Source organism: Phoca vitulina, unplaced genomic scaffold (genome assembly GCF_004348235.1).
Source record: "Phoca vitulina isolate PV1807 unplaced genomic scaffold, GSC_HSeal_1.0 scaffold9, whole genome shotgun sequence".
NCBI lineage: Eukaryota > Metazoa > Chordata > Mammalia > Carnivora > Phocidae > Phoca > Phoca vitulina.
In genome coordinates, this window is record NW_022589712.1 from 59,434,112 (window position 1) to 59,459,367 (window position 25,256).

Consider the following 25,256-nt stretch of genomic DNA (forward strand, 5'->3'; position numbering starts at 1 on the left):
CCCTCTCTCACTGTCTCTCTCTGTCAAATAAATAAATAAAATCTTTAAAAAAAATGCTTGTTAAAAAAAAATAAAGTTGTACAGGGAAATAAACTTCGAAAATTTAATCTGGAGAACATGTAAGGTGTATGAACTCAGTACACTGTGTTTTTATAGTAACAGAGAAATAGTAAATGCTTTTCAACAAGGATATTGCAGTGGAAGTTTCAATTAACAGGTAAGAATTAGCCCAAGAGATGGATTAGGTGGGTTTTTTTTCCTTTTTCCTCAAAGGTGCCCTATAAAATCTCACGTGTCACATTTGCTAATAATCACACACCCTTCTAGGATCTCGGCTGCTAAATCTCCCACTTTGAACTCTCTTTAAGTTCTCTTTAAATTCAATTTCCCATACTCCTCCCCTTGGCTTTTCTGCAAGAGATTTTAGAACACATACTCATTTTGAGGCAATATCTTTTCGCATAAAACACTAAGGTAAGTTCCAGTTCTAAAATTTATAATCAGTGACTCCATACTTGCTTTTAAACATTCTGATCTGTTGAATTTTGGAGCCAATTTCTTTAATCTTTCAAGGTTTTTTATTTTTCTAATTTAATATGTACATACATGACATTTCACCATGGCACTCTGACCACTCAGATTCTAGAAGGAAGGAGGATTCTGAAAGGTGCTGTAATCACCATTAATCATCATAGGGACCACTTACTGAGCACTTACTACCTGCCAGGCATGGTTTAAGTGCATTGGCATATGCCATCACAATGAAGCCTCCCAGCATTCCTAGGAGAGAAGCACTTACAGTCATTTTACAGAAGGGGCAACGGAGGATTGGAGACATTAACAAACCTGCCCAAGGTCAAACACCTAATAGTAAATTATGAGGCTGGGATGGAATCAGGACTGTCTGTCTTCATAACCCTGTGAGGCTCTCTTGGGTAAGAAGAAGTGATCCAGGTCCAACTTTATAAATGTCACCTTATTTGCTAAGTAGCAACTGATCAGATTTGATCGATGGGAAAGCATGAAGCTCATGGTCACTATAAGCCGCTTTGTTGGTTCAAGTTTACAGTTTGGGAGGTACCAAAGAGATTTAATCAGGCTAAGCCAAAGTTCTAAAAAGAAACCAGCTCCTTGATGATATTGTAAGTTTCATCTCCCTCCTTCCCTCCCACCTTTCGATTGAATCTTTGGGCCATCAATAAACATTTGTTGAAATAAAAAGCAAGTCAGAATTCTATTCCCTCACTCTTTAGCTGAAAACACCTACAAATGTTCACAGGAACATGACTGATTACCAGTCACTAGAAACAATAGCTCCTCGAAGAGCAGAGACGTTTTAACATTGTATTCGCTAGGGCTTCCCAAGCTCCTAGAACATCTCAGGGCACGCAGAAGGTGCTCAGTAAAGGTGCTGATTGAATGAAGTGGCTTTCAGTGTTAAGAGTAAGCCTCCTGTTTGGGGCTGCGGCCGTTTCTTTCTCCTGACACTCCCTTTGGAAGTGGAGGTAGGTAGGGTTTGGCTCCAGACCTGTCTTAGACCGCGCTCCCGATCCAGACCCTCCCACTCCTCCCCACCTTCCCCCGGATGGACCGCTGCCCGCGGCTTTGCATCGAGGACCCGTCTGCTAGGTGTCCGGTCCCGCACAGAAGGGCGTTCGGGCCGCTTGCCGCCGTGTCATCCCAGGGGGAGGACAGTGAGCCCTCAGGTGACGTTTCAGCTGGCCGGAGCTCGGAGCTCGAAGCCACAGGCGCCTAGAGTGGGCGCGCCCGGGGTACTGCGGTCCGCGCTGGGGGGCTGTCCCCGCCGGCTCCACCCGCTGCTCCTCCCAAAGGGAGGGTTCGCTACAGGGGTCCGATCTCTGTGAGCATCTTCTCTCCAGCCCCGGAAGGTACAGAGTGTGCTTCTGTGGAGGCGCCTGCGGGGAGGAGCGGGGCGGGGGGCGACTAGTTTCATACTCGGTGAAGAAAATGGAAACAAAAGTGGGAAAAGAAAGGCAGTATGGCTTTCAGGGAGGCAGCAGCCTCAGCTCAGAAAGATGGAGCGCACGGAGCTCGTCTCCGGGAGTAAAAAGGGTGGAATAGAGTTGGCAACGGGAGGCATTGATCACTGGGTTGTTTTCCTAACCCGGAGTTCAGGATCCCTTTTCTAAACTAGAAAAGCCAAGTACAGTTCCACACCCTTGGTAGATCTCCCTCTCTGCCTCTGCCTGTGTCCATGTTCGCTCACCCGTTGGGACGGCCTTCTGTGACGCCCCCTCCCCACTTGGCTAACTTTATATTACTCATAGATCACAGGAGGTGTGCAGGGGCATCTGAACTCCTCTGATGGCCTCCCAGGTAGCAGGGAACTGGGGTGAGAGGGAAGGAGGCTGCCTAGGCTTTTACACATCAGTCTGGGGCTTCTTAGAGCCTTTGAGAAATGCTTTCTTAAAGTTCTTTCTTTAGCAATGAGAGAGCAATGTGCTTTCTTATGCTTCTTAATAAGGTTTTGCCCCAAAGTCTGGTATCTTCATTTGTAGTAGAATCTTCTTATTAAAATGCCCCTGAAGCTACTACTAAAGAATCAGGCAGAAACATGGAATTGTTTCCACTTGAGGTATGCACAGAAATTTCACCGAATTTAGCTCAGTGCAGATTTGGGGGTGGGGTGTTTTTGGTGAATGTTTTCTAACTTTTTAATACTGCGTTTTCTACTTAAATATATTTGTTAGTATAATATAGTGGGTGGAGATATGGGGAGGGTGTGCTGACTGGCTGGATATGACTGGGTTGGGTTTGTAACCCATTATTTGTATTTCATTTGGATCATGACATCTGTTTAATGTCACCATTGAATTGGCCTTTTGCAGAGCAGACTGGCCTCATCTATCGTCTCATGCCATGACAAGATAATTACAAGAGCAATATTATTTGACTCTTAGCCTAGCGCTGGTTGTTAAACTGTCCAAAGCAATCCAATTCCAAGAAAAGAGTTTTTCAAGCCTAGGGAATAAAGTTCCATCAATACACAGGCCACCTAATGTTTCTGAAATATTAATATAGATTGTTAAACAGAGATCAAGTTGGGAAAGAAAACCAGCAGGCACTTTAAAGAGGAGCCAGGCATAGTCCTGTGGGACCAAGATGCTGTGAGAGAACCAATTTCATTTTTAGCATCAGCTTAGCTTTTCCCAAATACCAGAAATGGATTTGGGGGAGAGATCTATTGCAGTTTAGTGCTAAGTCCAGTATCAGTCAAGAAGTGAGCCTGGAGCACTTAACACAAGTGATGAGCTAAATGTATAAGGCGCAGCGGTTATCCCTTCGGACACTCCAAACTTCCCAGCTTACTAGGTTAGTCCCAGAGTAGGATACAGGGCTTTCTCTCAACAGGACCTTTGGAAGCCCATTGGACCTGATGGGTGGGGCAGTGCCTGGTCAGAGGCCCTAGGTGCCTTGGGAAGGATAGTCACATCTCCCACGCCACAAAGGACAAAAGATGGAAAATCCTCCTGTGCCCTGAAGACATTGCCTTTCTCCATGACACCCTCTCCAGAACTATGACACTGCCTTCTGTAATCCACCAGGAAGGAACCAAATCTGTCACTTACCTTCTGTCTCATATTTGTTCACCCCCAAAACTTTGTACATTTATCTTTAACATTCCAATCCTCAGAAGTGAAATGAAATAAATATAGATGGGGAAAATTGAGGAAAGCTGGAGATGGGGAAAGATCAGGCTGGGGCAGGGGGAGCCTTCTTTGTGCTTCAGGGGAGGAGAAAAGAAAAGAAAGAACTTTTGTCAAGAGCCTACTCTGTGTTAAGCAATGTCTGGATGCTTCATTTCATTAAATCTTCTCAAGAAATATGTAAGGTGGAGAGTGCCAGTCCTATTCACCAATGGGGAAACCATCACTGGGGAAAATGAGGCTTTGAGAAGTTGAGTGACTAGTGGAAGTCACAGAGTTAGAAAGTGACAGGACTAAGATTGGGCCTTAATCTGCCTGATTCCTCCAGAGAGGTAAGCGTGCTTTACCTGTGAGGGCTGGTGAGAAAAGCCCGAGTGGCTCTCTTCTCCCTGTCTATCCACCCCCCGGCTTTCTTTGGGAGGAGGAGCTTAGGCTAAATCTGCCAAAAGCTATGCCCCAGGGACATGTATGGACACAGGGTCTCTTACAGAGGTAGTGGATCCCAGAGGCTGCTCTACTCCCCTCTTTTCCCCATCCTTTATCTCCATCCCTGCTCTCATTCCTCTTAACCCCAAACTCAAATGCTGAGGTTCCCAAGCATTGGCACATGCCCTTTCTCTCCCTGTGGTCCCACATTCTCACCTCATGCTGCGTTTCTTCTTTCTGTCCCACACCAAAATATTAGGGATGTTATAAAGATCCCTACAAATAAAGCAGGAAATTTACAGTTAAGGATCCAAATGAGGCATGGCTTCAAAGTCTGCTGAATCCAGGGCCTGCCATTTCCAAGCAGCTGGATTCCCTGATGAGGGTGGGGAGGGGGAGGGGGTGATGAATGGGAATGCTGAGCCAGATTTGGGGGAAAGGGCAGGAGGAAAAGCAAAAGGAGACAGAGAGGAAGAGAATGATTCTTATCTAGGCAAAACAGTATGACTATAGAGAAGTGTTTAGACATTAGATTTGACTGTAAAATTAGTGCTGACAAAAAATGAGTGCTGGCAAAATGACAGTCCTTTTACAGTTTCCTACGGCTTGCAGCTAATTACCATGCAGCACAGTAACAACTGTGTTATTTCATTAAATACACATCAGAGTAACTTTGATACATTTTATTTAATTAAAATAAAAAATAAAATTCTTAACTCTATGTCCTCAAGTCTTTTTTAAATGTTTTTATTTAAATTCCAGTTAGTTAACATACAGTGTAATATTAGTTTTAGGTGTACAATATAGGGATTCAACACTTCCATTCAACACCTGGTGCTCATCACAAGTGCACTCCTGAATCCCCATCACCTATTTCATCCATCCCCCAGCCACCTCCCTTCTGGTAACCATCAGTTTGCTCTCTATAGTTAAGAGTCTGTTTCTTGGTTTATCTCCCTCTCTCTCTTTTTTTTCCCTCCATATATATAGCTCACTTCTTCTTTATCCATTCATCTATCGATGGACACTTGGGCTATTTCCATAATTTGGCTGTTGTAGATAATGCTGCTATAAACATCAGGGTGCATGTATCCCTTTGAATTAGTACTTTTGTATTCTTTAGGTAAATAGCTAGTAGCACAGTTGCTGGAGGGTAAGGTAGTTCTCTTTTTAACTTTTTGAGGAACCTCCATACCGTTTTCCAGAGTGGCTGCACCAGTTTGCATTCCCACCAACAGTGCAAGAGGGCTCCCCTTTCTCCACATCCTCACCAACACCTGTTGTTTCTTATTGTTTGATTTTAGCAATCTGACAGGTGTGAGGTGATAGCTTATTGTAGTTTTGATTTGCATTTCCCTGATGATGAGTGATGTTGAGCAACTTTTCATATATCTGTATGTCTTCTTTGGAAAAATGTCTATTCACATCTTCTTCCCATATTTTAATTGGATTATTCATGTTTGGGGGTGTTGAGTTTTATAAGTTCTTTATAGATTTTGGATACTAACCCTTTACCAGGTATGTCATTTGCAATATCTTCTCCCATTCCATGGATTTCCTTTAGTTTTGTTTATTGCTTCCTTTGGTGTGATTGTTTCCTTTGCTTTTTGTTTTGATGTAGTCCCAACATTTTATTTTTGCTTGTTTTCCTTGCCTCAGGAGACATATCTAGGAAGAAATTGCTGCAGTCAATGTCAAAAAATTTACTGCCTGTGCTCTCTTCTAGGATTTGTTATGGTTTCAGGTCTCACATTTAGGTCTTTAATCCGTTTTGAATTTATTTTTGTGTATGGGTAAGAAAGTGGTCCAGTTTCATTCTTTTGCATTTTGCTGTCCAGTTTTCCCAACATCATTTGTTGAAAAGACTGTCTTTTTCCCATTGGATATTCCTTCTTGGTTTGTTGAAGATTAATTGACCATGTAGTTTTGGGTTCATCTCTGTGCTTTCTATTCTGCTCCATGGATCCGTGTGTATATTTTTTGCCACTACCATACCGTTTTGATCACTACAGCTTTGTAATATAATTTGAAGTCTGTCTGGTATTGTGATGCTTCTGGCTTTGCTTTTCTTTTTCAAGATTTCTTTGGCTATTTGGGGTCTTTTGTGGTTCCTTACAAATTTTAAGATTCTTTGTTCTAGTTCTGTGGAAAATGCTGTTGGTCTATATACTGATATCTAATAGAATTGCTCATGAATCCAAGTATCTATCATGATCATCCATTGCAATAAACACACACATGCACACACACATGATAGTGTGTTTATTTTGTGACTCTAACATTCTGAGAGAACTAGATGGGAACCATGCTTCTTAAGAAGAAGTTTTATCCTTAGGGATTTATATTAAGCATCTAAAGCACTGGCGAAACTTTTGCCACAATGAACTCTAGTCTCATACATTTAGCAGCTCATTGCCACAATTTTCAAGTGTGTAAGTTAAGTACTATTGGGTTGTAAAGTCATCAAAAACATGAAGTCTCATCAACTGGTTCCCACCTTGTTCTAAATATATCCCATGTCCCAAACCTTCTAAAAAACTGAGCTACTCATTTTACAATGCTGTGATCACTCAAGTTCATTAAGAAGGAACTTAGTTCTGGGTTTTTTTAAGCCTATGGCCTTGCAAATAAACTTGCATTAAAAAATGCCTTTTGATCTTGAAAATGTATAAAAATATCATGTATTGCCACTCTTTTTTAAAACTGTAGGTGAGGGAGGCTTGGGTGGCTCAGTCGTTAAGCATCTGCCTTTGGCTCAGATCATGATCCCAGGGTCCTGGGATCAAGTCCCAAATCGGGCTCCCTGCTCAGCAGGAAGCCTGCTTCTCCCTCTCCCACTCCCCCTGCTTGTATTCCCTCTCTTGCTGTCTCTCTCTCTCTGTCAAATAAATAAATAAAATCTTTCAAAATAAATAAATAAATAAATAAATAAATAAATAAATAAAAGTCTAAGTGAGTGTTTTCCTCCAACAAAATTATTCAGAAATTTAAAAGAGAAGCTACTCTCTTTGGTGGAGATCATTTCATAAAACACATATAAAAACATCTTTTCAAATACAAATATCATATAATTAACTATTAAAGCATTTCATTGTATAAATTCTACCTAAAATACTTTATATTTTCAAAATCTAGAAGGGAATTTATGCCGTTTGTTCTTTATAAAGAGCTTCTATATGAGATAAGAGTAATTTTCTCAAGGTGTTTCTTGGTACTTTTCAAACAGCAATGACAAGGATAATCCATTAACCCAATGTCCCACAGGCTCTTTGGAGTAGTTTGGATCCCTAAAGGGAAGGGAACATTTCAGGAGAACTGTGTCTATTGCTTCACCCATCTTTTCAGCAGAGGTCAAAGACTGACCACACAGCCTTGGAGGCAGACAGAAATAGGTTTTTGGCCCTACCACTCATTACCAGGGTGAACTGAGCAATGTCCTCGTCCTCTTAGCCTCTGTATCCCCATTTGCAAAATGAAGATAGTAGTAGTATCTACTATGAATGTGATTGTAAGAATTGAGATAATATACATAAGGAGCTGAGTACAATATCTGACACATTACACATATTCTATAAATTTGTTTATTATTATAATTGACACTTCTCTGTGTTGGTTTTCATGTCTTCCCCTTTTTCATGAAAATCTAGGCAGTAATTTTAAATTTGGGGTGTATTTCTGTACATATGATCTTGGACCCTCTTCGACCATTGTAAATGCTTATTTTTAACAAGTACTTTATGTTTATTTTTCTCACTGGAGTCACAGGTGTGTTTGTGGGTATGACTGCACATGCGTGTATGTGTAAATATCCATCTAGCTCTTGGACACATGAAGCCTGGTCTCTTCACTGACTGATAAAATTAGTCATGGGTAAATATTTATTATGGCCGTTCTTGGAGAGAAATCCAGTGTGTTATTCATTATATTTAAAAAAAGTTATAGACCTAATGATAGCAACTTGTGCCCAAAACAATCAGCTGTTATAAGCAAAATAAAATAAAATAATAAAATAAAATAAAATAAAATGGAGTTGTGGTCTTCACCCAGCCTATCCTGACCCTCACTGGTACTTAAGAGTCAAAAGTGAGAGACAGACTGGTCAAGGGTGAAGGGTAAAATCTTTCTGTTCTGTCTCCACCTATGACAAATGCTGTTGGTTGATTATTTTCTTCTCCTTGCATTGGGTTTGTGTGGCTGTGTGCATCAGGTGAGTCTATGTCCATCTCTAGCCTTGGGGTGGCCAGGGGGGAAATCTAGATTATTTTAGACTAATCACTGTAATTGTGCTCCACTTACTACTTATTAGTTTAGCAATGAGCAAGTGGCACAGTTCCAGCCATTGGTACTTGTGGGGAAGTCTGCAGGACAGGCTGCTTGGAAAGGAGTGCATGTTCTCCAACACTGTCCACAAAAAAGGGGTGGTTTCTTTTCTGGTCTTTGTGGTTATGTGAAGATGTGGTGTTTGGAGCTGCTGCCTCCTTCTTGTATCCCTGAGGGGACCAGCCTTGGAAAAAAGCTTACCTGATGAGGGGGCTGCAGTGGAGAAAGATGGAAAGGACTTAGAACCTGATGTCACCATTAGGTCATCGAAATAAACAATCTAAGATCTACCACTGTGAATCTGGACTTATCTGCTATGTTTAAGCTGTTTAGGGTTGGTTCTTCTCAAACTAGAAGTTGAAGGCATCCCAAATGATTTATAAACCAGCCAAGGAAAACCAAACCAGAAATGTCTTGCAAGAAGCTGTTCCTTGGGAGAGTGAATAGGTTAAATATTCTGCTAGCATCTATAACTGTCTTTGTTCAAAAAATGCATATTATCCCTAATGATTTTTAACCTTATATTAATGCCTTTAAAAAAAAGATTATCTCTCTCTAGGCTTTAATCTCTTGTTTCCTTTTATTTGACTTTATTATTGGCTTGCAAATATCTTATAAAAAATACATATAATCTTTTGTATTACATAGAATTTTTAAAATAATTTTTATTTTTACATGTTTTGTATCAGTTAATTGTAGTCTCTTTTATATATTTATTTATTTAGATTTTATCATGTTTCCTTTTTATCTCTTTTTATATTTTTGTTTATTTTTCCTGTGTACTATTTTGATCTCTTTTGCTTTCAGTATAGTTTATCTTTTAAATATGTATGTGTTTCTACTTTCAAAAGAAGCATGATGTAGTGGAAAAAACACAAAATTTTGTGTCAAACTTTGATTTAAATACTGGCTCTGCCATCTGCTTTTTGTGGGGCTTTGGCAAACTCCTCACCTACAGAAAAGGAATGGCAGGGGGCACAGAATGTATTTAACTGAGGAACCAACCCCAAACTGAGTGTAAGGACTAGGATGGCATGCTAGAGGCCCTGAACATTTGTAATTACATACCTATCAAAATTGGAAGAGGAAGAGGGAAAGAAGATGGGAGGTTTCTTGTGTGATACATGTGAGTCAAAGGATAATGTACCCAAGCTGACAAAGCAAGCATTTAAAATATAAAAATACTAAAATGTACAAAGCTAAAAACTAAAAGTATAATATATTGACCCAAAATGGAGTAAAGAGGAGAGGCCAGATACTTAAAGGCAAAGAGAAGAGCAAGTGTGAGGATGCAAAGATGGAGCAGTTTGTGGCAGGTTCCAGGAGCTGAACCAACAGTGTGAGGAGCAGGTGCAAAAGCTGAGGCAGGAGAGAGAAGCCAAGTCTGTCATCTAGCCTCACTGAGGCGGTGTGCCTCAAGCCTGGGGGCAAGGTGGAGGCATTAAAGGGTATGTAAGCAGACAAATTATATCATCTGTTTAGTACTGGCTTCAGAGGGAGCAAGACAAGAAGCGAGGAAGCCAATTATGAAGTTATTATAGTAACAGAGACAAAAGGGTACTTAGAGTGTCCAAAATCAGGGTAGTAGCAATGAGGCTAGAGAAACGTAGTTGCATCTGGGGAAAGGAACAGAATGGAGAGAATCTGCTACCTAATTAAATAGCAGTTGAGAATGAAGGCAGAGACAATGCCGGTGTGCAGCTCGGCCAACTGGGCAGAAGTGGTGCCATCCTTGCAAACTGGGAACTATGGAGGATAATAAGTTTAGTTCTTAATGTATATTACTTGAGGTGCCTGTGGGAAATCCAAGGGTGATATTCAGGAATAAAGACAGAATTCTAGGATGGAAACAGGCACTGCAACGTGCTAACAGTGCACGATCCAAGGCCAGACTGTTTGGTCAGTTCCTGACTCTGCCCTTATCTGTAAAATAGGATTAATAATAGTTCTACCTCATAGGTTTACTGTGATGATTAAACCACTTAATACGAATGAAATTCTTAAAGAGCTTGGCATGTACTAAGAGCTCAGCCCATATCATCTTCATCAACACCATGATTATCATTTTAGCAGCAATATACACACACACGTGCACACACACACAAAATCGTTGAAATCAGGAATAGATAAGACCTTGCAGAGGAGGAGGACGGGTAAGAGGTAAGAGGTAGCGGCTTAGGACCAAACATTAAGGAGTGTCAACACTTTAAGGACTGGCAAGGGAAGAGAAACCAGCAAAGGAGACTGAGCAGAACATCCAGACAGTAACAAGAAAACTAAGCAAGTGTGATGTTAAGGAAGTCAAGAGAAAAGAGTGTTTTAAGGAGGAATTATGCAATGATGTTAGCTGTTGCCAGGAAATCAACTAAAATAAGAATTCACTATATGTAGTCAACCATCAGATTATATAAGCTTGACAAGAACAGTTTCATTGGAGTGAAGAGACAAAAGCTAGACTGTGATGATCTCAAATTCACTTTTTGGGGGGCATCTGGGCAGCCAGTGGTCAGTTAAGGGTCGGCCTTCGGCTCAGGTTGTGATCTCAGTGTCCTGGGATCGATTCCCACCTTGGGCTCCCCACCCAGCGGGAAGCCTGCTTCTTCCTCTCCCTCTGCCTGCCACTCCCCCTGCTTGTGCTCTCTCTCTCTGTCAAATAAATAAATAAAATCTTTTTAAAAAATAACAAAAAATTCTCTTTTTGAAACAATTAGGAGAAGGCTTGCTTCCGAAAGTTCAGAGTAGCAGACGGAAGGATAATAAAAGAGGAGAGGGTCCTAGTTACAGGAAGGACGGTTGTCATGCATATTCTGCTGGCTTGGATGGCGCTTTGAGACATAATTCTCTACTCATGACATCCTCTATGAACAAACATCTAAGCATGAGGACCCAGGAGCAAGAAAAGTCCTTTTCCGGGGGGGGGGGGTCACTAACGTCATGGCTGGCACCAGCTACATACACCTTGAGGAAGACCACTCTCACCACAAAGTACCTTTTGAGATGTTACATTTGTAACATGCCTTGGTACTGTTACATTTCTGAGCAGTCACCCTGAGTAGAGTTGGGGAGAGGTGAGCTGATGTGAGCCATTAACTAAGGCTTAACTTAGGAGGCAGCTTTGAGGTGGACTAGGAAAGACTGAAGAGGAATTCTGTCGTGGTGGGAGAGGAAGCTGCCCTAACCGAAGGAAGCAGTGGGGCTATGAGAAGGAGAACCCAAAGAAGACCCATCTGAATGGAACACAAAGACGGTGGGGAGCAAGTTGCCTCAGGGGCCATGAAATTACAGTCCGGAATGTGGAATTAGATGCAAGGTATATGGGAAGTTGTCAGGGGGATCAAGGGTTGGAGAGAGAAACTGTCTGTTCATTCAGTCAAAAAGCAGATGTTGAACATATGTCACGTGTTTACAGTAACTTACAGTTTGTGGGAAGAGGAATGTGAACATAGCACTAAAAATCATGAGATCCATACAAAACCTGAGAACATAGAGGCAAGTGAGACTCACGATCCTGGAAAAAAAATGGAGGCTACTTCTCCAAGAAGGTGAGGCATTCCTAAAAAGAGGAGTTCTCCACATCATCAAGGAGGGACAGGTACTTTCATGCAGAGAGAACATGAGCAAAGGCGTAGATAGAAAATTAACAGTAACTACAGCAATCACCAGCACTTATTTCACACTTACTGTGTGCCAGGTACTCCCCCTATACCATCTCATTTCCTCAAAACAGCATTAGGAGATGGGCTCTATTATTCTCATTAAATGGGTAGGAAACTGAAGTTACAAGAGGTTGAGTAATTTGCCCACTTCTCAGTCCTGGCAGGGTAGAACCTGGATGCAGCCCCAGCGTCCCCAGTCTTATACCCACACTTCTTTGGCCAGGTCCCCTTTGAGGACAAGGACTTTCCCAGAGGCCAGACCCCAGTTTTGAGGAAAACAGCTCTGGTCACAAGCTGATGCCCAGGATTAGAATGTCTTTTTTTTATGGCCACCCTCTTCTTTGTTCTTGAAACTCTTACCTCTGCAGGGAAGTGTTTAGCAGAAAAATACCAATCATTTTTATCTCAACTCCAGTAAATAGAACATCTACAAAATCTCCTCTACAGGCCCTTTCTTTCCACAGCAATCTCCCAGATACATAGGAGAAGGAATTATAGAATATGGAGATGGGGTAGGAGAAGTGCTCCTTTCCATCTACAAACACTGATTTAATTGACGAGTCCTTTTTTTGCCCTCTGAAATCTTTTTTTTAAGATTTATTTATTTTAGAGAGAGAGAGAAAGAACACAAGTGGGAGGGGCAGGGAGAGGGAGAGAGAACCTCAAGCGGGCTCCATGCTGAGTGTGGAACCTGACACAGGGCTTGATCTGATGACCCTGAGATCACGACCTGAGCCAAAACCAAAAGTGAGACACTTAATGGACTGTGCCTACCAAGCACCCAGCCCTCTGAAATCTTAAAGCAACACAGGGTACTCATGTGGGGGCAAGTCTGAGTGAGAGAGGAGGCAGAGAAGGTGCCAGAAAAAGGAAGGCAAAAGCACAAAGTTTGGGGAAAAGAGTGGGCCATTATATCAACAGATATACTCCTATCATTGGAAATTCAGTGGGCTAAGAGGACGCTAAGGAAATATATTAAATAAACTAATAGTTGTCAATTTCATTTTCTGCACCAATACTTTAAAGACTCTGGGCATAGAACCGTGAGGAGAATTAAATTATTAACTAATATTTATGAGCATTTACTCTACATCTGGCATGGGGCTTTAAATGCATTATTTCATTCAATTCTCAAAACAACCTTAGGAGGTAGGTACTATTATTATTCTCCAATTTACAGATGAAGATTCTAAGGCATAGAAAAGTGAAATGACCTGCCCAAGGTCACAGATAGTGTCAGAGCCAGGATTCAGTCTCAGGCACTCAGGCTCCAGAGCTTACACTCTTAATCGTGAGACAAGCCTCTAAGTCCTCTTGTCTTTTGTGACATTATTTTAATATTTTAGTGGCTTCGGGAATGTTTCCTAGGCTGTGGCTGGGTTCATACTAAGCGTTCTTTCCCATAAGCGCTCCTTATCATGGGGCACCATTCAATTCACTCAAGAGAGAGAGGGTCATGTCCTAAAAAGCCTGGGATGAAAATCAAATGTGTCGACCCAAAAAAAATTTTTAAAAAGGTGCTACGTTCACACGAGACTACTTAAATAAAGCTAGCAGATTGTCAGCAACTTTTTTTTCCCCAGGATATGGGCTCAGGTGCCTGAAATGGGGAGGTTAGGTGCCCATGATTATTTTTTTAAGATTTTATTTATTTATTTATTTATTTATTTATTTATTTATTTATTTATTTGAAAGCGAGAGAGCACGAGGCGGGGGGGGGGGCGAGAAGGGCAGAGGGAGAGAATCTCAAGGAGACTCCCCGCTGAGCACCTAGCTCAACGCAGGGCTCGATCCCACTATCCTGAGACCGTGACCTGAGCCGAAATCAAGAGTCAGACACTCAACTGACTGAGCCACCCAGGCGCCCCAGTTATTTCTTTATTATTAAATAAAACATCTTTGTTTTTTGTCTTCAGTATAGAATAGTAAGTGATAGATATATGAATTGGTAACTTTTTATTTGGACCACAGCTTAGAACAGTCTGTACTTTTGAATTAAAAATAATAACAATAGGGGCGCCTGGGTGGCTCAGTAGTCAAGCATCTGCCTTCGGCTCAGGTCATGATCCCAGGGTCCTGGGATTGAGCCCCGCATCAGGCTCCCTGCTCCTCAGGGAGCCTGCTTCTCCCTCTCCCACTCCCCCTGCTCGTGTTCCCTCTCTTGTTGTGTCTCTCTCTGTCAAATAAATAAATAAAATCTTTAAAATAATAATAATAATAATAATAAACAAGCAGATGAATCATTATCTTTGATGACCAAGTTAAGGATCAGCAGTTAGGAAGACCCTTGTTTTTTTTTTACTGTAGTAGATTTCTGATTGTCACACTAAAATGTCTCTTATTTTATGAGCATTTGACCTATTTGAAAGAAGTGTAAATTATCTAAGGGTTTCTTTTGTTAAATTCACAGCCCCATCTTGACATCTACTCAAATACATGGTAACTTTTTATCATAAAACCTGCAGCAGAAACGAATACTAAATATTTCATGCATCCCTTCTGGGATTGTACCATCTGAATGAATATATCTTCTCTTTGATGTTTTGGAAATTAGTTTTATGTGAGCCGTACCTGTAGGTGGACCACTGGATATTGACAGAATAAAGGATTCTTCCACATTGTCATTGCTGTTATATATCTCACTCCCACTTTTTAGGACAACCAGGGTTTGATTCAACCCTGAAAATCCCAATATAGATGGTGTTTTATTGGCAGTAATGTCTAGTCCTTAGAAAGATTATATCAGAAAGTTCTCTTTCTCTCCCTCTCTCTCTCCATCTCTCTTTCTCTCTCTATCACACACACACACACACACACACACACACACACACACACCCATACAAAAGCAGCTTCAATCTCAGCCTGCCCTGACCTGACCTGGCAACCAGATGCTCCCAGGTAAGCATGAGAACAGTCCAGATTCAATAGAGTATATTGGCCTTCCTTTGGTCCATCTCACTCATGCCCAAAGGAGAGTCTGTGGTGCTGAGGAAAAGTCATATAACTAGAAATTGTATTTAACAAAGGTCCCTAGTTGGTTGAGTAAAGCTTGGTAGTGTGCTTTTAGAATGCTTACTTTCTCATTAGTTTATAGATAAACTACAAAACAATAAACTATTACAAAATAATAAAACTGTAAAACCATAATCAGTAATAAATGGAAATGATCAAATTTAACAAAAATCTGTCCCAAACATGAGTCACTATGTTCATACATTTTTCAGAAATTTTCTTCTTTAACCCTATTTAAGATTATGCCTCATATCATTCTTAGAGATAATATGAAGTAGATCAGAATTATATTAACTAAAGGGTATTAAACTGGTGATAATATAAATGATTATTGTATAAATTATTATCAAGGATTTTTTTCTAGTCGGCTTTCTAAGGCCGAGCTCTGTTTAGCAGAAATAGGAGCCAACAATGCAAGCCACGTCTGTAACTTTAAGTTCTCTAGTAGCCACATTTAAAAGGTAAAAAGAAACAGGTGAAATTAATTTTAATAATATATTTTATAATAATATACTTTCGTTAACCCATTATATAAAAAATTATCATTTCCATATATAATCGCTATGAACTAGTTATTGAGGAGCTATTTTCTATTTCTGCACACTTTGTCTTAAAAATTCAGTGTATTTGGGGCGCCTGGGTGGCTCAGTTGGTTAAGCGACTGCCTTCAGCTCAGGTCATGATCCTGGAGTCCCGGGATCGAGTCCCGCATCGGGCTCCCTGCTCAGCAGGGAGTCTGCTTCTCCCTCTGACCCTCCCCCCTCTCATGCTCTCTGTCTCTCATTCTCTCTCTCAAATAAATAAATAAAATCTTTAAAAAAAAAAAAAAAAAAATTCAGTGTATTTGACACTTAATAGTGCATCTCAATTCAAACAAGCCATATTTCAAGTGCTCAGCAGTCACATGTGGCCAGTGGCTACCTTGGTTTTGGGGAAAGTACAATTTCACATGTAAACTGTGCTATATTATGTGATAGGAAAAAATGATGGAAAAAAACATGACTCCTGCCCTATAAGGGCAAAATGCAGGAATTCTTTCAGGCTGAAGAACTTCCTGAAGGGGTACAGGACTACTAGCCTAAATGTGCCTTTCTGCAATTTAGAGACCCTCTCCTTCCCAAGACACTTGACTTCCATCTGTCAGAAAATGGACAAAATATGCCAATTTCTTTAAAACAAAGTACTCTACTACCATCAGCCAGGAAACTGTTTTAATAAATATATAAACCTATGATGTCTACAAAGTAAATAAACCACCCTCCCTTAGATGTGGCACCCTTGAGCAGTGCACGACCTGCAAAATTGTAGCAGGAGCACTGTTGGTTCTCTTGGCCCAATTCTAGCCATGGCACCTTCTCCTCTCCCCATTCCCTCCCTGCCCACACTCCAACCAACATCAGAAGAACAGGACTCTCTAACACTGCTTCAGAAAGCCCACTGTCCTCTCACTCTGATTATAGTACAAGTTATGAAGAAGGGTACCTGACCTCCTTTATCTGTAGCCCCCCACCCCACCCCCAACACGCTGTAGGCCAACGGATGACCTATACTTCTAAAGAACTGTCTTGAATCCCCATCACCTCTTCCAGATTCCAAAAGCTAGGCAAAACCGGGACATTCCCCCTTAATGCAGCCTGTTTTCTGAGGAAGTTCAGATGGCAATCCTTAATTCTGTATCATGCATTCAGTACAACACTTCATTTTCTCAGGGGTGTACACATTATAAGCAATATTTGCACTATGGATATGAAAGTCGACATTCTCAGTTAAATTAGTTTCAAGCATCATCAAGCATTAGTGGAGGGGCATCTTTCTCGAGCTGCTGAAAGGTTGTCTTTGGGTACGCCCCCCACCCCGACAGGCTGTTCAGTTGCACTTTCTTCCTTCACATTTCTCCATGCCTTTGCCACCTAACGCTAGACTCTCCGCGAAGCTGATTCTTAGGGTGTTTTTTTTTCTTGCCTACTCAATTTGTGGGTATAATTATTGAGTTTACCACACATTAGAAGCACTTACATTCAGTTTATATTTATTTCCAGAAATAAACATAATATGGCCAAGACTGAATGGTAGCATGATAAAGTATCCTCATCATCTAGAAAACTTCACTGTGGTTCCCCTGACTGGTAATAATAGCCTTGTTTCTAAATAAGTGAGTCGTCTTCACTCAAAGCTGAGGGAACAGCATGACATTTTGAGTTTCTAAGTCAACACTTTGTTGTATTTTTTTAACATAAGGGTAAGCGAAATTGATTTACCCATTAGGCATAGAAGCCACAAAGCCTTAGGGCCCACAAAATTTGGAGAGGCCAATAAAAATATTTTAATTTTTTCTAAATTCAAAAGGGAAAAATAAATAGAATCCAACCTGGATTGTATCTGTATTTATACCAATGCAATTATAAGATATAATGCTTAAGTTTTTATGGAGGAAGGGGCTTATGAAAGCAAAACTATCTAGGACGAATGAAAGTATTGACACGCCCTACTCTGGCTGGTACCACAACTCCCGTGAACAATCTCATGGATACTCTGTTCTTCCTAAGCAAAGAGTATATTTCCTTCAAAATTTATTTCCAACTATTGTTTAATAAAAAAAAAAAAGCCTTCTCTAGCAAAATGATAAGCTGGAGTTTTCCAAAGAATCTAAAGAGTTTAGAAAAAGGAGGCCTAGATGTGAGAGTCTGGACTCTTTAACCGGTTTTGAAATCTGCAAAGAACATTCTCTTCCAGCTAATACAGTTCAAGGTCAAAGGAGATTTTGAACGTGCTAATTAAAATGTTAGATAATGCTTGAGCAGAGGAAGACTCATTTTTATTCACACATTTTGAGAGTGATTCATGAATGAGTGGGATAACATGTCAAACTGTATCCCAGACCTTAATCACTTACCAAAAGTTAAGCATTTACTTACATCAAACCAAATTTACTAATATAACTTCATAATAGAAGTGAAATTAAACTTAAAACAAAATCAGTAAGTCAGGTAGGTATTAGCATTATGGTCTCTCTAAGCCTAAGATCACTTTTGATGTGGAATGTGTGAGTAGCTGAAGAAGAAATGTGTGTGGCAAGGGGCCAGCAAGTGTATGAGGCAAGAACTCTAGCGAAGGAGGCAAATCCCTTAAATTAAAAGTAAAACAAATGTGAGCAGCAGGCCTTGGCTTCCAGCCAGCGCTCCTTACCTTAGCAAGGCCTGAGCAGTCCAGACGTAGGGGCTGAAAGGTGCCCGTACAGAAGCAGCTACCAGAAAGTGAGCTGAAGCAGGACCCCGGGGCTCAAAGACCCTAGGTTCATCAATAAACATGAGTAGCTGGGGAAAGCTGTCAAAAAGCTACAGGTGAAGCTTCATGAAAGACGACAGCTTGGCCGGCCTGCAGCAGCCAGACCTAAGGCAGCATTTCGGAACAACAGCACGGGCGGCTGGGGGCTTGAAGGACTGAGCCGTGGAGGAGCCGGGCTACACAAGCAGTGCCCACAGCAACCAGGCTCCTTCACACCATTCATCCCCGCCAGTGGCTTCAGCTCCTAGGGCAATGGAGCCAACCACAGATGCCCCAAACCCATGCAGAATTGGCGTCCACCGGACTATAAGTGGTTTTTACTTAGGCTAAAAAAAACTCAGACATTAAAAGGTTGAGACTTGTGCAAAATCACACAGTTAGCTAAAGCCCCTGGGTGGCTCAGCTGGTTAAGTGTCTGACTCCTGATTTAGGCTCAGGTCATGATCTCAGGGTCGTGGGTTCGGCTCAGGTCATGATCTCAGGATCATGGGTTCGAGCCCCGCATCAGGCTCCACGCTCAGCACAGAGTCTGCTTATCCCTCTCCTTTTACTCCTCCCCCCACTCTCTCTCTCAAATAAATAAATAAAATCTTAAAAAAAAGAAAAAAAAAAGGTTGAGACTTCTGCAAAATCACATATTTTCCTAAGGCTATAGATTCTGACCTGTGACAGAGATGATATTTTATAATCATTGTCATTTGTAGAGATAATTAAAGATTATGCAACCAAAACATGTAGGACAAAGGTATTTGTTAGGCAATTAATAAAAATATTATGTTACTTTCCTGGATTTTGTGTTTAGAGTATTTTTAGCTTTTTAAAATTTGTAGTGTGTCATGTCTTTTCTCATTCTAAAGAAACACCTGCACTGAAATGTGTATTTGTAACTTTGTTTTTACTTAAACAGCACCCCTCCCCATTGAATAAGCTAAAGGACCCACAAATCTGCATCTGTTCCTGACCATCTGCACACCCACCACTAGATGTGAGATCCAATTCCTTCATCATTCCAATGAAGAGAACCTTCTTTGTGGTTAGTTGGGAAAAGAATCCAAATGAAGGATGGTGTGAATGTTTGAGGTAAAAAGTGAAATGCCTTTGTATCAATCAAGGATGACCATAAAGTTCGATTGGTTAGGCTGCATTGATTACAGTGTTAAGCTACTACTTACCCAAAGGAGACAGGGGACAGGTAGAAAGGAAGTGGTGTGTATGTTCAAAACACACTCCCAGCCAATCTGGCCATATTTGTTCATCATCATCACCAACTCATGGTATAATCTTCATTAGGATAAACTCTGTTAGTCCCTTCTCTCCAGCTTCTCCTTGTCACTTAGAGGTATATGGGAAGCTGAGAAGTGAGAGTAACCCCTATAAGGTTTTCTTTCTAGCTGTGAGAGGTGACCAAGCCTGATTTCCCATGCTTAGATCAGGTCATTGTAGCTGCTGTCTAGACAATCAATAGATAGAGACAGGGTCATGGGAGTGATCCCTTTTCTTCTGGTTCTCTTTACTGTCTGAAGTGTTTTGAGCTAAAAACTGATACTATGTGATTAACATAACATAATAAAATTTAAAAAATGTAAAAAAACCCTGATACTATATTTTGTTAAAGTGATTAAATAAGGAGGCCATTCGACTGAGGTGGTCCTAATGCCTTGGTAGCTTATGTAATAAAAGCAAACCCTAAGCTGAAGTCAATGCACTTGAATCCAAGGAAGTAACACTTCAGAACAAACCAATCACAAACAGCAAACGAGGCTTTCCCAAGTAAGACAACCATAAGCTACAGCCAATCAAATAACTTTCTTGCGTTGCTTCTGTATCTTCTCTATAAAAACCTTTCCCCTTGCCCCTGTCAGTGGGGCTCTTCTAACCACTTTCAGTTTGATGTTACTTGATTCCAATGGATGTCTGCTCAAATAAACTCTTGAAAAAAATTTTAATGTGCCTCGGTTTATACCTTTTAACAGTTTCTAAAGCCACTCACTGTAGACTAAAGTTTAAAAAGTGGAGGGGCACCTGGGTGGCTCAGTCAGTTAAGTGGCTGCCTTCGACTCAGGTCATAATCCCAGGGTCCTGGGATCAAGCCCCACATCGGGCTCTCTGCTCAGCAAGGAGTCTGCTTCTCCCTCTCCCTCTGCCACTCCCCCTGCTTGTGCTCTCTCTCTCTGTCAAATAAAGAAATAAAATCTTTTAAATAAATAAATAAATAACAAATAGTGGAGCCTTGGCGCACCTGGGTGGCTCAGTCAGTTAAGTGTCCAACTCTTGATTTAGGCTCAGGTCATGATCTCAGGGTCTGAAATTGAGCCCTGGTTTGGGCTCTGCACTGGGTGTGGAGCCTGCTTAAGATTCTCTCTCTCCCTCTCCCCACCTCACCATCAGTATCTTGCTTTCTTCTCTCTCTCATCTCTCTTCAAAAAAAAAAAAAAAAAAAAGTGAAGCCTTAAGCTCAGCCCTGCCTTGGTTCACAGCTCCTACTCCTACAACTCTTGTCACTCTGTTCCCGTCCTCAGGGATCCTCATAGGGAGGCTCTATTACATTTGATGATGATGATGATGATGATGACAACTAGTTTAATTGAACACTTACTAGAACACATTGTGCTCAACACTTTTTCATATGATCACATTAATCATCACAACCATACTTTGTGATAGGTACTGTTATTATTACTGTTTTACCGGGGGTGGACTGAGACTTAGAGAAATTACTTAACCAAAGTTACAGATTGCAAGTGACAGAATTCAGTACATTTTTATAAAGCATAAACCCTTATATATTAGAATAATTCCAGGAGGTGGAAATCTTATTGATCTTGTTCTTTGCTATAGACATCATAAAGTTTGTTGAATGAATAAGTGACATGAAATAGAGCATGCCTGGAGTTAATTAAAATACAGATTCCCCGGGACACCCGGGTGGCTCAGTCAGTTAAGCTCTTGATTTCTGTTCAGGTCATGATCTCAGGGTCCTGGAACTGAGCCCTACAACAGCTTCCTTGCTTAGCAGGGAGTCTGCTTGAGAATTCTCTCTCCCTCTCCCTCTACCCCTACCCCATTCACACTCTCTTTCTCTCTCTCTAAAATAAATAAATAAATCTTCAAAAAATTAAAATAAAATAGAGATTCTCCAAAGAGAGGTTTTAATAGAATGGAAAGAGATAGGTGAATTGGGTGAAAAATAAAGAACCCCGATGAGTTGGGCCATAACTTAGAAAGCAATTCTATACAACTTGGACCTGTAGGTGTGGGGGGGGGAGGGACAGGGGTATAATAGGTAAATGTAAGTGTTATATTTTGTGCTTTATGGCTATTAAAACATCCTTATTGATTTTGCTAGTTATTAGCAGCAGAACTTTTTCCCATATAATTTTTTTTTTGATATTTAACCTGAAAGGAGTAACAAGACAAACAGCCATAAAGCTGGCTCATCAGATTCACTTAATCCCATCAACATGATTATGTTCATTGAAATATAGTCGAGGATTATTATTTTAGGATTCACTTTTTAAAATAATCAAAATTGTGGGAAATATCATTGCAATGTATGTAAACTCATCATCTGTTCTTTTGATTTATTCTCTACATCATGCTTTTCTTTGCCATGTACGTTTTCCTATCACTTTTCAGACTTCTTAACACTCTCTCTTTTTCTTAAAAAAAAAAATCCAGTTTCCTTTATATCCATTCCTCCTTTTGCTTGTCCTAGTCATCATGAATAAATTGTGTATGTATGAAGATGTCAGTGTACATAGACGAACAATGTGAATCAGAATATATTAAACTGACACTGTCAGTCTTCTCTCAACACCAACCTCACAAGCATAAATTTCATCCCCTTTTTTTTTTAAGAAGAAAATCTTCCTACAAAAAGATGTCTTCAACTATTTAGGCCCAGATTTCTGGGGTTATATTTTACATAAGTGTCACAACTTGCAATTTAATAAATGAGAAAGAGTTTTACACCTAGACGTTTCAAGGGGAAATTACTTTCATTTAATACCTGGGTGGATGGATTTACCCTCGAGGTACCACATGAGAACAGATAGAGACAATACAGATAGTTTTCTGCAAAGGAGTATTTATTAAGTTAATCTTTTTAAAAATTTTACTGTTATTTCTTTTGAGAGAGAGAGAATGCAAGCACGTTGGGGGGGGGGGGGACAGAGGGAGAGGGAGAGAGAATCTTAAGCAGGCTCCAAGCCAGTGCAGAGCCCCATGCAGAACCTCAACCTCAGGACCCTGAGATCATGACCTGAGCCAAAATCAAGAGTCAGACGCTTAACCAACTGAGCCACCCAGGTGCCCTGAAGTTAATCTTATTTAAGTACTGGTTTCCCTTTTTCATTTTTTTAAATTTTTATTTAAATTCCAGTTGGTTAACATATAATGTAATATTACATTCAGGTGTACATTTTAGTGATCCAATACTTAGGTACAACACCGGCTGCTCATCACAAGTGCTCTTCTTCATCCCCATCACCTATTTTATTGATCCTCCCACCAACCTCCCCTCTGGTAACCATCAGTTCGTCCTCTATAGTGAAGAGACTGTTTCTTGGTTTGCCTCTCTTTTCTTCCCCCTATGATCATTTGTTTCTTAAATTCCACAGATGAGTGAAATGCACCCTGATGTTTATAACAACATTATCTACAATAGCCAAATTATGGAAAGAGCCCAAATGTCCATCAACTGATGAATGGATAAAGAAGTTGTGGTGTGTGTATATATATATGTATATATATATATACATATATACACAAAGAAATATTACTCAGCCATAAAAAAGAATGAAATTTTGCCATTTGCAACAACGTGGTTGGAGCTAGAGTTTTAATACTAAGCAAACTAAGTCAGTCAGAGAAAGCACTGGTTTTCATGATAAAATTAGAGGGACTTGTCCTGGATGAAAATGGCCCTCAGATATAATGAAATCTTACTTAAGAATTGAGAGATTCTCTGTCTAAAAGATTCTAAAAAAAAAAAAAAGCTTCTGAGTCCATATTAACAATATTTAAAATATGAACATAATTTAAATAAATAATGCTTAAAACTCTTTCAACAGCTAATATTTACCAACCATCAGTGAATTAATACTTCATTTTTGTATATTTAACTAATGAGCAGTTTTCTATTCAGGATTCGGTAAGAATATGGCATAAGGATGAGAAATAGGGATAAGGAAGATAAGAATATGGTACTTGCTGAGCCTGAAGAAGCACCAAATATTGCCGGTCAGGAGCTTTTCATATTTAGTTTTCTCACGTTCATATACCTGGAGGGAGAGCAGGCCACTGCCTGCCACAGCTAACAGGACAAGGTAAAGGACAACAAGGTTATTTTCCTTGACATGGGCTTATTATTCAACTGATGCATTTCTCAAATTTGAAATTAGGTGAATTGGTAAAGCAAGAAATCTCTTATAAATATGATAGGAGGATTCATAAAATTTTAATTGTATAGAATTTTTACAGATTCAGCGATTTGAATTCCAACATTTACAGAAGATGCTACACAAAGGTTTTGGTTGACATTGAAAGAAAAACACTAACTGCCAAAGTAACAGGGCTCTTCACCTTGTCAGGTTTTTAATGACATGAGCAAAGGTTTTAGATTAAAGGTTACAGTTTACTCTCAGGGTTCTTTCCACACATAGTATTCTTTTATGGATAACTTCTTTTCTCACTCTCTGACATTCCTGTCTTCCTCAGAGAACTTGAGAACTGGGATAAATAAAGGAAGAGGTACAGAGAGATGGAAAGGTGAGGCTGAAGGGATTTGGGCTGCGATTTTAATAGCCCAGGAGTTGTCGATCACAGGTGAGCCTTCTGACTGCAATTTTTTTTTTATTAAATGTTAAAAAAAAAAACACATAGGCATATCAATTATACTCCTAAATCTTAGATGTGAGGCCATTAGTCTTAGAAACATACTTATTAGCATGACTGTTGGCTAAAACTTGGGGAGTCATATTCCTGTAGATTATATTTGGAGAAGAGATAATTAAATACATAAATGATTTGGGAGATAATAGATATTGCTATACATAATTCATTGGAAAATGTTTACCCACGTCTTAAATTTAAATCATTTCCAAAAATGCATATACGTTCCCCAAACCTATTATTCTGAATATGTAAACCATATTTCCTTTATTGAACTTGTGGAAATACTTAAAAACAATTGTCGTAAAAGTTCATTTTCAGGGCGCCTGGGTGGCTCAGTTGGTTAAGCGACTGCCTTCGGCTCAGGTCATGATCCTGGAGTCCCGGGATCGAGTCCCACATCGGGCTCCCTGCTCGGCAGGGAGTCTGCTTCTCCCTCTGACCCTCCTCCCTCTCATGCTCTCTGTCTCTCATTCTCTCTCTCGCAAATAAATAAAAATCTTAAAAAAAAAAAAAAAAAAAGTTCATTTTCACCTGTTAAACACTAGATTTTTGTGTGCCCCCCAAAATCTTTCTTAAGCATTGGTTTTCCATGATCTAAATAACAGAATGAAAACTGAAATAGATTAGTTATCTTGGCTTTTACAAATAGCCACATTTTTTGCTTTTAAAACAACATGAGGTACCTGACTGTGAATATGTTTCTCTGTGTGAGATTATTCAATGAGTTCAGCCAGTCAGTCATATAAAACTGTTTTGCTTGAAAATGGCTCTTTTGCAAAATTTTTTATATTTTGACATCAAATTTCAGCATAACAGAAACACAATCAAAGTTAACATTTATATTAGCTGATTTTTAACGGTTGAAATAACAAGATAGAAGAATAAAAGAGCACAGAGGTAAAGCAGGAAAATTAAGCATAAGGTAAGTGTTAATAAAGAAGAAAGAACAGAGATTCAGATTATTGCCTTGAAGCCATATGGTTAGCTATTAGAC

The 25,256-nt window shown here is 40.1% G+C and overlaps 1 protein-coding gene across 4 annotated transcripts in view; it reads left to right on the top strand.

Annotated features, from left to right (window-relative positions):
- Positions 1 to 1,384: 1,384 nt before the first annotated feature.
- The window catches only part of MCHR2 (melanin concentrating hormone receptor 2), a 54,875-nt gene continuing 31,003 nt past the window's right edge, over positions 1,385 to 25,256 (top strand). The window contains exons 1-3 of one of the 4 annotated variants that reach the window (XM_032408171.1): positions 1,606 to 1,889; positions 19,275 to 19,447; positions 24,086 to 24,193. The gene's annotated coding sequence lies outside the window, so the exon portion shown is untranslated. Of the gene's footprint in view, positions 1,506 to 1,605; positions 1,890 to 19,274; positions 19,448 to 24,085; positions 24,194 to 25,256 lie in introns of those variants that run through there. The other 3 variants (XM_032408173.1, XM_032408172.1, XM_032408174.1) reach the window with 3 other exon arrangements.